The sequence below is a fragment of the Pseudonaja textilis genome, chromosome 2 (genome assembly GCF_049901715.1).
Source record: "Pseudonaja textilis isolate UNSWEBS1 chromosome 2, rPseTex1.2, whole genome shotgun sequence".
NCBI lineage: Eukaryota > Metazoa > Chordata > Lepidosauria > Squamata > Elapidae > Pseudonaja > Pseudonaja textilis.
Window position 1 is genome coordinate 67477719 of NC_141991.1, and position 12536 is coordinate 67490254.

The 12536-nt window shown below is 46.5% G+C and overlaps 1 protein-coding gene across 1 annotated transcript in view; it reads left to right on the forward strand.

Annotated features, from left to right (window-relative positions):
• Positions 1-241: 241 nt before the first annotated feature.
• Positions 242-12536, forward strand: part of RNF145 (ring finger protein 145) — a 90504-nt gene continuing 78209 nt past the window's right edge. Inside the window, exon 1 of the mRNA XM_026696687.2 lies at positions 242-597. The gene's annotated coding sequence lies outside the window, so the exon portion shown is untranslated. The remainder of the gene's footprint in view (positions 598-12536) is intronic.

Consider the following 12536-nt stretch of genomic DNA (forward strand, 5'->3'; position numbering starts at 1 on the left):
GAAACCCCGGCGGGGATCAGAGGGTTCTGCCTGCCCTCGTAAAGAGGCGATTACGAGATTTGCATCTCCGACAGGCTTTGGCGGGAACATGGCTGCCCGGGGCAGCGTTGGGGACTGAACAGGAGAGCCGCAAACGCCGCGCTCCCCAGGAGAGGGCGGCCCTCTTCCACTCGGCTCCCGCCACGGCGCAGCCAGGCACTTTGTCTCGCTGCCCCCGGAGCGCATGCGCTCTTCGCCGCTAGGGTAGGGGGCGGAGGAGGCTGCCCGAGCCTGGCGGTTTGTTGGCAAAGCTGGAAGCGCGCAACGCAGGAGCTCGCGGGGCCCCGGGCGCCCGTTAATGGGGAAGGAGAGCCCGCTTGGGGTCGCCTGTGTGGCCCTCAGCGGGTAGACAGCCGCGGCGGCAGCGGCGGCGATGCTGCCCTGGAGGCGCGATCGGTTGCAGCCACGCCAGCGCAGGCCAGGCATGGTGCCGTAGCGGCTGTTGGAGGAACTGCGCCGAGGCGGAGGAGGAAGGAAGGCGGGCGCGGACGGGCAAAGCAAGCAGGGACCCCCTTCTCCAGCCCCGCTTGGGGTGAAGATTAATCGCACGGGCAGCAGGTGAGAGATCCGTACGAACCTGCCGGGTCCGGAGGATCCTTTTTTTGGAGCCGCGTCCCCCTCGCCTCTCTCGCGGGAGATTCTTTCCTACGGCCCGTCGCCTCTTTTCTCTCTCTCCCCCTCTCTTCTGTATCCTTCCCTGCTTTTGCTCCATCTCGGCGTTATCCTTCTTACACCCACGTCTCCCCCCGTCCCCCCCGGTAATCCGGCTGCCTGCCAAGTTGGCTGACTTTTCCCGCTCCCCGGCCCGCAGATCGCAAGCCCCCCTTCTCCCTCCCCCCGTGCAGCCAGGGCCTTCTCCGCCCCCTCCCCGCCAAAGTCCCGGCTTGACCATTAAAACCGGTGGTCTCTAAGAGGCCCAGGGGAAAAAAAAAGCCCTTTTATTGCTCTTGGACTGTTGCAGCGCCCCCAATTCCGCCCCTCCCCCGCTTAATGACGGGAGGAAACCCGTGGAACGTTTCTCTCCCACCCTCCCCGAGGAGCGCCGATCGGTGCCGGGAACCCCCGTCGGTCCTTTTCCTGCTAGGCCGGCGTCGTCGACTGCCTTCGATTGGCAGCTCGCTGCGCTGGGGTTACTCGAGTTCAAACGCGGCGGAGCTTTTAGACCGGGGCCCGAGACCCGGGGGGTGGGGTCGTTCTGCGACCTATTGGTAAATGTTGGGGGTTTGCCGTTGCATTCGGCGTCCCAGGCAGAGAATAGGGAAACCCTCCTCGATTTTGCTGGAAAGTGAGGAGGGGGAGACCCTGGGAGGGGAGGGGCTGGGAAGACTTCGGTTTCTAAGGAACAGATTGGACTCGTCTGACGCCAGCCATCCACTGGGTGAATTTGGGGGGTGGGAGGTGTTTGGGGGTGTTTGGCCCTGGTTGTGATTTTTATTATGCATCACTTATGGCACCTCCGCTTTCCTCCTTAAAAGAGTTTTGGTCTGATCCCTATCTGGTTTTGCCCAGAGCAAGAGATACGTGATAAAACCCCTAGCTCTGAAATCTGAAAGTTGGTGAAGGAAATAAAAGCCATATCCAAGGCTCCAGATCAGGGGACGAGGATAAAACACAGTTGGGGTTTTCAGTAAATTCCCTTCTTTTTAAAACTTTCCCATTATGTGCAGAAAGTCTACAAGGAAGTGGAGAAGAAGTACAATTCTTTTAGAAAGCGAATGCTTATGGGGAAAAAATGCTTTGTTGGAGGGTTGCTGCTCTTGCTTATCAGATCAAATTCTGTTCAGCACTTTTTCTTCTCCAAACTTGAAACCTCTAATTATCTTTGCTTTTTTTAAAAAAAAAATCCACTTGGGACCATTTATCAACTCAATTCACTGAGCTTATGTTGAGAGGCAGAGAGTTATTGGAAAGCTTTCCTCAAATTAGGTATTACTTTTTCTCCTGGCAAGAACCCAAGAGTCATGTGTTAATGAGTGAGTTGAAGTGGTTTGAAGGAAAATGTGATGTTGAAGGCACAGTGAGTCCATGGGCTGTTTCTGTATTAGAAAACACAAAGAAATGCTAATCAGTGTTTTGCTGTCATTCAAATTTGTTTTAATTGAAGGAACATAATTTAAAATAGTGATCTGTGATTATTCTAGATAGAAGGTGGCCAACTCACGTCACGGTGGCATCACATGACATATCTTTTTTTCCCCTTGGATAAACCAGGCGTGGGTGTGGCCAGCATGTGACTCATCCGGCCCCCAAGCCGGGAATTTGACAGCCCTGTTCTAAATGTAGATAGTTTTTTATTTTACTGATTATGTTTGAAACTGTGAGCATGGAGGTAAACTTTTTCCCCCATTTTCTCTTCTAAATATACAACAGTTAATAGGTTTTTAACTTTAGGTATGCAAAACTGCAATCTTAGGTTTATTGTCTTGGAAACAACAGGATGCACTGTAAATGTTTGAGTTGCAGGCGATATTAACTTATTTAGAAGTACAAATTGCTATTTCAATATACAGACTGAGCAAAAGTATAATAGGGCAACAATTGCTTATCATTTAACTTCTTGACATTTTTGTTTATTGCATTTATAGTCTAGCTTTTTTCTGAAATCTCTAGGTCAGTGCATGAGGGCCTTTTCTAAATTTATTTAATATCAGCCACCCTGTAAAATAGGCTGAAGTAGAAAATGACTAGCCTAAAGTCATTTGGTGAGCCCAGTGATGGAGTAGAAATCTGAATCTAGATTTCCTCTTCTCAAGTGAAATATACCGGTTTATCAGGGGAAAACCAAAAAAACCCCATTCCATGTGGGGGAGGCGAGGCGGGTGCCAGGGCGGGGGCGCGGGGGATAAATTCACGACACAGCCCCTATTTCAGGGATAAAGTACTGTACTACTTTAATAAATTCAAGTGCTAATTTGTGTTTGATGATATGACCTCTTGTTTGCTTGAGTCTCAAAAGCAAGCAGCTCTGATAGTGTTACTATAGTTGTTGATTTTCTTATGAGGAATGGTAGCCCGCAAAGGTCCTGTGTTATCATAAGCAGAAATGTTTCAGCTGTAGCTCTTCTTAAAATAGTGGCGAAGCTTCTTGTTTGCTACAATTCTTCTTTTATAGCTGTTTGAGGCATAACAACCTTGCTGGAGAAAAGTTTAGTAACCCAACTTGACTGTGTTCTAAGGGGGAAATAAAATTACGTTTGTTAAGGAAAAACAGGCTTCTGTGAGTTATAATAATGTTTCATATATTTTCAAAATAAGGGCTTAGTTCACATACCATACTAATCTGTGGTTTGCTGAATAAATTGTAATTGGTTGAGCTGGCTCTTTTTGCTGAGCCAGAGACCATGTTTTAGAAATCACGGGCTGATTTCTCTCAGATTGACTATTTAGCACAATTGTTGAATCTTTTGAAAAGCAAGCAGATCACCTTATACTGTTTTGGTCTACAATTCTCATCATCCTTTGTCATTACCCATGTTTTCCAATGTTAACAGTAACTGATATTCTGAACATTGGAGGGCACTGGATTGCTATTCAGTTGCTAAAAATAATATGAGAAATTAGATGAACCATGAACATAATTTGAATCAATTCCTGATATCTCTGAAAAAGTGTATAAGATCTGTAGCTAAACTAGATAAAGTGCTAAGCAGAATTTGTGTTAATTATTTATTTAGCTTATGATGAGAATAGAAGAAAAGTAAACAGTCCACGTTATTGTAAGTAAAACTTCTATGGAGGTATGGCAGTGGCCTCATAACTGGACGTCCACTTCAGCTATCAAGGCAATCACCTCTCATTGCTTCGTGCAGGTCTTGTAGGAAATCAAAGAACATATATTGTGGGCAGTCTGGCACAATATGTTTAATAGTTTGCATGTCAGGACCACAATCACAACAAAGGGAAACTTTCCATCCCCACTGATATAGGGCAGAGGCACTTCTTCCAGTGTCACACCTAATTCTGTTCAGTTTTGTCCAGATAGAGCAAGATAGATCAAAACCAGGTGGTTTGGTAGAGGGATCACTAATGGTCAGGTCACAAGAAAGTACCTTGGACCAGCTTTCTCTCCAGGCATTCTCTGAATTAAACTGGGTAGATATTAAGTGAATAACTATTTTCCATGCTGACTTACAGGACTTCAATCTTGTGATTGTTCTGGGGAATAGGGAGGGCCTTGTTATTCAGCATCTTTGACCATAATCAAACAAGAGCTTGTTGTCTTCTAATGTGGGGTGGTATGATATTACTAAGGACTGGTAACCAGTGCACAGAAGTGAGATGCAGTGTGCCAGAGTTGATAAGCATTGTCTGATGGAGTTGCACGTCAACCATTTGTGTGTGGGTGCTATTAAGCCATGCGCTGGCACAATATTTAGCTATGGAATAAACCAAAGCTAAGGCTGTTGTTTGTAGGGTATTAGCACCAGCAGCCCAGGATGTTCAAGCCAGTCTGTTCAGTAAGTTATGGTGGCTTTTCAATTTTGCAGCTGTTTTTTGAAGATATTGTCAGAGAAGTTAGTGATCTGTCCAGTGTAATCCATAAGTACCATAACTTCCAAGAACTATTACATTGCAAAATACAGTTCCAGAACTTCATTGAAGGTTGATAATTTGCATTTCTATTGCTGAGGTATAATGTGGCTACTTCTGTTTTTGTTTGGCTTGGTTAGATGTGCCATTTTTTCAAGTAGTTATCTAGCTTCTAGAAATCTTGAGAAAGGATGTCTCCCTTTGTGCTGAGGAAATGTTGAATATCCTTTCTTATGCCTTGCATGTCTGCTTTAAGAAAACTTTTAAGCACACTTTTCATTGCCTTTCAGTTACTCTTTTGATAGTTCAGATATTAGAAGTGCAATTCATGTTTTAAATTCTGGCTTTCTTTTGAAGTAATCTATTGGTTGGTATTGTTATGCATCATTTGAATTTAAATGCTTATATATATTTTTTTAAAGCTGCAGAATCATGAATGGTTATCAAGTATCCAGTGACCTCAGAAATCACTAAAAGCACTCTTCAAAATATACTAAGATTACTATCCAATTTTCGAATCTCTGGGATGAATGAATGAATTCAAGTGACTTCTCTGGAATTCTATAAAGTTTTTCTTTTCTGGATGAAAACTGTATTGTTCAAACTTAAGTCACTATTTTGCTACAGGAACTCCATAAACTCATTTATTTCTGTAACCAGTATTAACAACTTGAATTTTAACTTAGAAGTAGCTCTGCTATAATTTTGTGTGTGTAAAAATGGAATCTAGTTCTGTTCTTTGAATAATTTCATATTTTGTATTTATAGGTAATCCTTGACTTATGACCACCATTGGAATGGGATTTCTAGTTGTAAGTTATTACATCATAAATCGAGGCAGTCGTGACCTCACCCAATTTTAAAACATGAATATGGGAAAGGGTGTGGCACAGCATTTTATGATGACCAAAAGTGCTTTATAAACCACTCATTTTGGGCTTATCATAATTGTCGTTATTTTGAACAGTTAAGTGATTGATTGTAAGTCAAGGACTACCTATATAGCAGTTTTAGAACACAACAGTTTGGTCTTACTAGTTGGTGAATAATAACTTCTCCTCCAAGCTACACCAAGAGCCCAGGATGGGTTGACTCCTTCCTATGATGTCATTTAGCTGAGTCTGTACTAAGATATAAAAGCCAGCCCCCAGAAGATACCCCAGCTTTTGACTCAGCTCCTTTCAGTCAGTAGCTGTGTCTCTGAAAGCGTTCTGTTAGTTAGCACTCACCAGCGATCTTCAGTACCTTTTTTTCCTCGCTTCAAGCAACTCCCAGGGCAGCTGCTTTTCCAGGAGAGCAGGGCTCTCTCTCCTGCATCGTTGGGAGCAGTGTTGCCAGAGCACTGTTCAGGCAAGTCTGTAGACCTCCCCCATGCCTGTGGTTTGAGCAGTCGTAAAAAGCGATCGGCAAACTGATAACAGCGTCAGCCAGCTGAGGTTCTGTAGATAGCACTCACCAGCGATCTTCAGTACTTTTTTTCCTCGCTTCAGCAGCTCCCAGGATCTGGACAGCTGCTCTTCCAGGAGAGCAGGGCTCTCTCTCTCTCTCCTGCAACATTGGGAGCAGCATTGCCAGAGCGCTGTTCAGGCAAGTTGGGCAGCGTCTGTAGACCTCCCCCATGCCTGCGGTTTGAGCAGTCATAAAAAGTGATCGGCAAATCGATAACAGTGTCAGCCAGCTGATCGTGTGGCCAGAGGTTGCCTTTTCCTTTGCTGACTTTGCTGGGGCTCTTTATAGCCTAAGGAGCGATTGTTGGATCTCGGAGCCTGTTTCCCATAGTCAGCGGCCATCTTGGATTGAAGCCTTCCACCACGAGGTGAGCATCCATTTTTTAAGCCTGGGGGCCAATTTATACCCTAAGGGGCTTAATACAAAAAAATTACAAACAGTTTCTTTCTATCGCAAGAGCCTTTTATTCTACAATGGAGCAAGATAAGGGTCAGGCAGAACTTTTCCCCCCAGTGGAGCAGTCTCTTAAGTCCAATAAGAGAAAAAGACGTAGGCAACGCACCCAATTGGTCCAGAGGGAGGTGGCTGCTAAAATCAGAGCTAAGGCTCTAGCCCCTAAGAAGGCAACTCAGGCTGAGTTGAGGGCAGAAAAGCGCAGATATGCAGCCCTAGAGAGACAGTTCAACAGAACTATTCAACAGAAGGGAGTGCAATTACAGCAGATTTCAGGTAATACCCATGGGCCCCAGCCAAGCCTTCCCAGGGGAAGAGAAGTTATCTTGAGCCTTTCCATCCTCCATCCTGGTCTCCTGAGGCTTTGGCAGTACAATATTATCCTCAGGATCTAAGCAGATCTGGGCCTTATTTCCAACAGGCTTCTGGGCCCAATGCTCCTCCACTCCCTCCAGGCCTCGAAGAACGTCTTCTCAATTTAGGTCTGAAGCCACCTTCACTCCCACAGCAGCGGGCCTTCTGCCTTCTGCCTTCTGCCTCTACCTTTGAGCATAGACCAGGAAATATCCAAGATGTTGTCTCATTGGCCATTAGGCAGGGATTGGCTGAAGGCTTCAAGCAAATTCTTTGACCTCTGGAAAGGGCTCATGCCCTTCTCCCTTCTCAATCTATAAGTTCCCTGCCTCATCACCCTGATTTAGGGTGAGACCTTTGACCAAAATCTTTCAGAGGAAGAGGACTCTCGCCCAGAGCAGACATCCTCTACATTGGTCTTCCATCCTTCTCTCTTCAGGCCATTACTCAGCAAGGCCTTGGTCACTGCCAAGCTGTCGCCAGAGGAAGTGGCTCACGAGCCACAAGGAAATCCCTCTAGCCAGGGAGACTCACTCTTCTCCAAGCCTGTAGTTCATGCAGGGGTTTTGCCTTCTCCCATTTTGCTGCTGGACATGGTCAAGGAACAGTGCACCTCCCCTTCGGCAGGTCTTTGCCCATCTTCTCTGGATAAACGATTCTACAACATCAGCACGGCCCTGGACAATGCCCTGGCACTGCCTTCTGTTAACATTCCAGTTCTGGATTTGTTCTCTTCTGGTACTCTCCCGGAGCCAGAAGATACCTGAAACCGGATGATAAATGTTCTGAACAGGCCCTCAAGTGCAATCACAGTGGCTGCACCAACTCCAGATTAGATTGCCTACATCTGCCCTTTGGTCACACCAAGACCTTAATAAGATTATCACAGCGGCGGAATTCACTGCAGATGCTACTCTCAATTCCGCCAAATTTGCATCTAGGGCCATGGCAGCTTCAGTAGCAGCAAGAAGACTGTTATGGCTCAGAAATTGGCAGGCGGAGTCACGCCATAAGTGGAAGCTGGCTCCAATTCCATTTGCGGGCGATAAGCTTTTTGGTGTTGCTCTGGAACCTTATCTCATCGAAACCAGAGATAAACGTAAAATTCTCTCTTCCTCTGGGAATCGCCCAGTTCCTTATTGCCCTCCTGCCTTTCGAGCGGAGACCTCATCCCGCTTCCCCCAGTCTCAGACGCCATACTCCCAATGCCAAGACCAGCGTGCGGAAGCATCTGGCAGGCAACAGCCTTCTACTGGTAAATAGCCCTTTGGGGGGTGTTGTTCCTTCCATCACTCTTAAGTAATCCCTCGTTCTCCCCACCCATCGGAGGTCGCCTAGCCTTCTTTGCCTCCAAGTGGGAGGAGTCAACAACAGATGCCTGCGTGCTCAGCACTATTAGGTCAGGGTTACAATTGGACTTCCTAATGCCACCCCCAAAAGGGGGAAAATTTTTTTTTTTGAGCTGGCCTGTCTCTTGGGACATTTCAAGGCAAGACCTCATGAAACAGGCCATTCAATACCTTCTTGAAATCCGAGCTATTCAACCTGTTTCCCCCCTCTCAACAGGGATGTGGGCTTTACTCTCGCCTTTTCGTTGTTCCCAAAGCCTCGGGGGATGGCAAACCATCCTGGATCTAAAAATTCTCAACCAATTGGTAAAATATAGACAAATTAAAATGCAGACTTTGCATTCTATTTTAGAGAGCGTTCGGGAGGGCGATCTCCTCTCTTCCATTGATCTCATGGAGGTTTCTTCCACATCCCCTTTTGGCCTCATCACCGCCAGTTTCTCTGTTTCTGTTATCAGAATACCCATTACCAGTATTGAGCACTTCCCTTTGGCCTCTCATCGGCTTCAAGGGTCTTCACAAAGGTTCTGGCAGCATTGATGGCATCTCTGTGTTCTGTTCCAGTGAGGATCCAATGCTACTGGGATGACATTTTGATTCTGTCCTCCATCCATGCAGCCCATCAGGATCTGCAAATTACCCTGTCATATCTCCAGAGCCATGGATTTTTCCACTCCTGTCCACTCCAATGGTACCTGCTTCCCTACCAACGAACAGGAACCAGCCTCTCATCCATCAAGGTCCCGCTCCCACCACATATCCGGAGATCTCTCAATTGGTGGTGTTCCCTGTTAATCTGGAAGGGACTCCCTTTCAGGGTCCCAGACAGGCTAGTGATAACCACCAATGCCAGCCTCCTGGATTGGGGTTCCCATATGCAGGGCCAGATAGCTCAGGACCTTGGTCCAGGTCAGAGCTGGCCCTTCCCATAAATTGACTAAAGCTCAGAGGCATTTTTCTAGCTCTCAAGCATTTCAGGCACTCAGTGACCGGCTCTCATATTCTAGTCCTTATGGACACCATGGCCACCATAGCTCATGTCAACCGGCAAGGGGGGACAAGGTCCAGAGCCCTCATGGGAGAAGCACTACGGTTGGTGTTATGGGCAGAGAAACGCCTTTGTCAATCTTGGCGGACCACATCTCCGGGATTGACAACTCCCAGGCAGACTGGCTCAGCAGGAGCCTAGTCGACCAGGCAGAATGGTCCATTCCTTTTGTCTCTATTCAGGGACCTTTCCCTCAGATTCGGAACGCCAGAGGTGGATCTCTTCTCCACTCCTCAAATCGCCCAGGTCACCAGATTCTTCACCGGGTTTCCTTGCCAGGGAGCAAAGCTCTTCACTGCAGATGGCCCAAAAGTTTCCTCTATGCCTTTCCCCCGCTTCCCATCATTCCAGCAGTAATTTGGAAGATGTTGGAGGAGCAAGTGGAGCTCCTCCTCCTGACACCCTATTGGCCAAGGACACCCTGGTTTGCAGACCTGGTCAACCTATCGGGGGCTTCTCCTTGGAGGATCCCAGCCCATCTAACCTCCCTTCATCAGGGGATTCTGCTCCACCTGGAGCCCCTGTGGCTCAAGCTGACCATGTGGCACTTGAGTGGCAGCAGCTAGGGGGGGCTGATCTTCCTGAAAGGGTCATCATCACTATCCTGGCATCTCGCAAACCTTCTACAAGGCACATCTATGATGCCACCTGGATGGCCCTTCCCGAGGATGCCTTAGGGAGGATCTCTCTCCTGCTTCAGCCCAGTTGGCAGAGGTTCTTAGATTCCTTCAGCATGATCTGTAGAAAGGTTTGGCCCCCAACACCTTACGCAGGCAGGTTGAGGCCCTCTTCTCAGTTCTTTCATGGGGTTCGCTTTCTTCCTTATCCCATCACCCTTCAGTCAGGAAGTTTTTTTGAAAGGGGACTTCCAACCTGCACCTTGGTGGTTCACAGGTATCCTTCCTGGGATCTTCATGAGGTCCTTAATGCCCTTACAAAGCCCTCCTTTGTACCCCTTAGAACATTGTCTCTCCGTTTCCTGACTCTGAAGGTAGCGTTCCCCATTTCCATCACTTCAGCCAGGCGGGTATCTGAGCTCGCTGCTCTTTCCATCAGACAGGACCTTGTTCCTTTCACGATGATAGGGTTGTCCTCAGTCTAGACCCCTCATTTCTTCCAAAGGTCAACACCTGTTCCACAGGTCCCAGGACATTATGTTGCCTGGCTTCTGCCCCCTCCTGCACCATGACTTAGAGCAGCAGTGGCACACGCTAGACGTAGGAAGGGCTCTTAGAATATACATGAAGCGCATTTCCTCCTTCAGGAAGTCGGAAGCCATGTTTGTTTCCTTTTCCCTTCTCACTTGGGGCACAAGGCCTCTTCTACTATTAGCAGGTGGGTCAGATCTTGCATTGAGCAGGCCTACAAATCTGCGGCCCTTACGGTTCCTCAAGGTCTGATGGCGCACTCTACCAGAAACGCGGCCACCCAAGCACCCTTGGAGGAGATCTGTCATGCGGCCACATGGACATCTCTGTCTCCTTTCATCAGATACTACCGTCTGGATGCCTTTGCCATGGCAACTTCAGCCTTCGGCAGACAGGTACTTCAGTGAGTGGTTCAACAGTCAGTGTGATGAGCCGGACAAGGACCCGCCCGTGGACATGCAAGCTTTGGTATGTCCTATCCTGGGCTCTCGATGCAGCATGGAGGAGAATGGGCGTTGGTAGAAGTTTCCATGAATGCCCTTTCTATCTATGCTGCGAGAGAGCCCAGCCCCTCCCTTGATTCGTCTGGAGAGGGTAAGTCACATTTCTGTATTCATTTGTGCTTTCAGAGACACCTTTCAGTCTGTCAAGTATCTTTGCCAAAGCTGGGGTATCTTCCGGGGGCTGGCTTTTATATCTTAGTACAGACTCAGCTAAATGACGGAGTCAACCCATAAAGGAAGGAGTCAACCCATCCTGGGCTCTCTCGCAGCATAGATAGAAAGGGCTTTCAGGGTAACTTCTGCCAACGCCCATTCCATAGAAACTGATACTGTTTGCTAAACAAAATTTTCTGTTGTGGAATAAATACAGATATGGATTTGCTGCAGAGATATTTATCTGATTAGTCAGTGGCATCAGTTGGCATATACTGAGAAGTGGCAACAGAATTTGAGGAAAAAGCGATAGGGCTGCCTCTGCATCTTTTCTTTTCCCCCTGAATCTGGACAGTCTTCAGAGTTCATGCTGATAGGAAAACACTAAAAGTTGAAGTTCACACATTTTACTGTACTAATTAAATAGCTGAAAGGCATTAAACTTGAGGAATCTTGTTTGTTTCTTTATGAAGAAACTACCCTAGGCAGTGTACAATGATAGAATAAAACATTTTAAAATAACAAATATATAAAAACAGTCAATGTAAAAGTATAAAAAGCATTTTTAGAATATTATTAAAAAGTTTCAAATATACAAACCGTACACAGAGAGTGAATATATCAAGTATAGTGGAGCGATCTAAGAACATCTCTGGGACCCTGGGATCTGAGGCCTAGCGACATAACGATGTCCAGAATGTTAACAAGGGTGGCTTTAAGGTGGGGGAAAATGTTCCATAAGGTGGGTGCTACAGCAGAAAAAGCATCCAAGTGTGAGCCCCAAGCATGTGGTGCCTGCAATATGCTGTCTGTCCCAGATCCTAATGGGATGGGCTGATGTGATCAGGAGAGGCGATCGCTCGTAGAGCCTGGCCCGATGTTCTGGGCTACTTTACCTTTATGCTGAAATATGCCTCTCAAATATGAGTCATAAAGATATTTACCCATGTAGTAGGCTATTTTGTTATTATCCTTTTCATATTTCTCATTTCTCATCTTCTCCTATTTGTGTCTTATGATTTATCACTTGTTGCTTGTCTTAAGATAAATGATTGTAACTATGATTTATGATCTATGACCTATCACTTACTTGTTTGATTGAGAGCTTATTCATTGTGAAGCATGTTCCTGGTGTGTCCAATCACATGGCCAATAAAGAATTCAATTCAACTCTACTCTATTTTAATTTTCCGATCATTTAAATTGGGGGAGAGCATCATCTTAATCAATAGCCAGAAGATTTTATTGGGCTGACTCATAACCAAATATGGAAGTTGTTTAACTCTCCAGACCAATCAAGAAAACTTTGGATATCACTTTTCTTGAGTTAATTTTCCCTCTCCTTTTTCATTGACATTTTCCAAATCTAATGTGGAGGAAAAATGTCCTGACCAGCTTTCTGTCACTGGGCAGAGGCTGCCTGACTAGAATCCTTGGGGATCCAAATTACTTCAGTTATTTAACTAGCAGGGTGAAATCAGGGGTGGGATGCTACCGGTTCAGCCCAGTT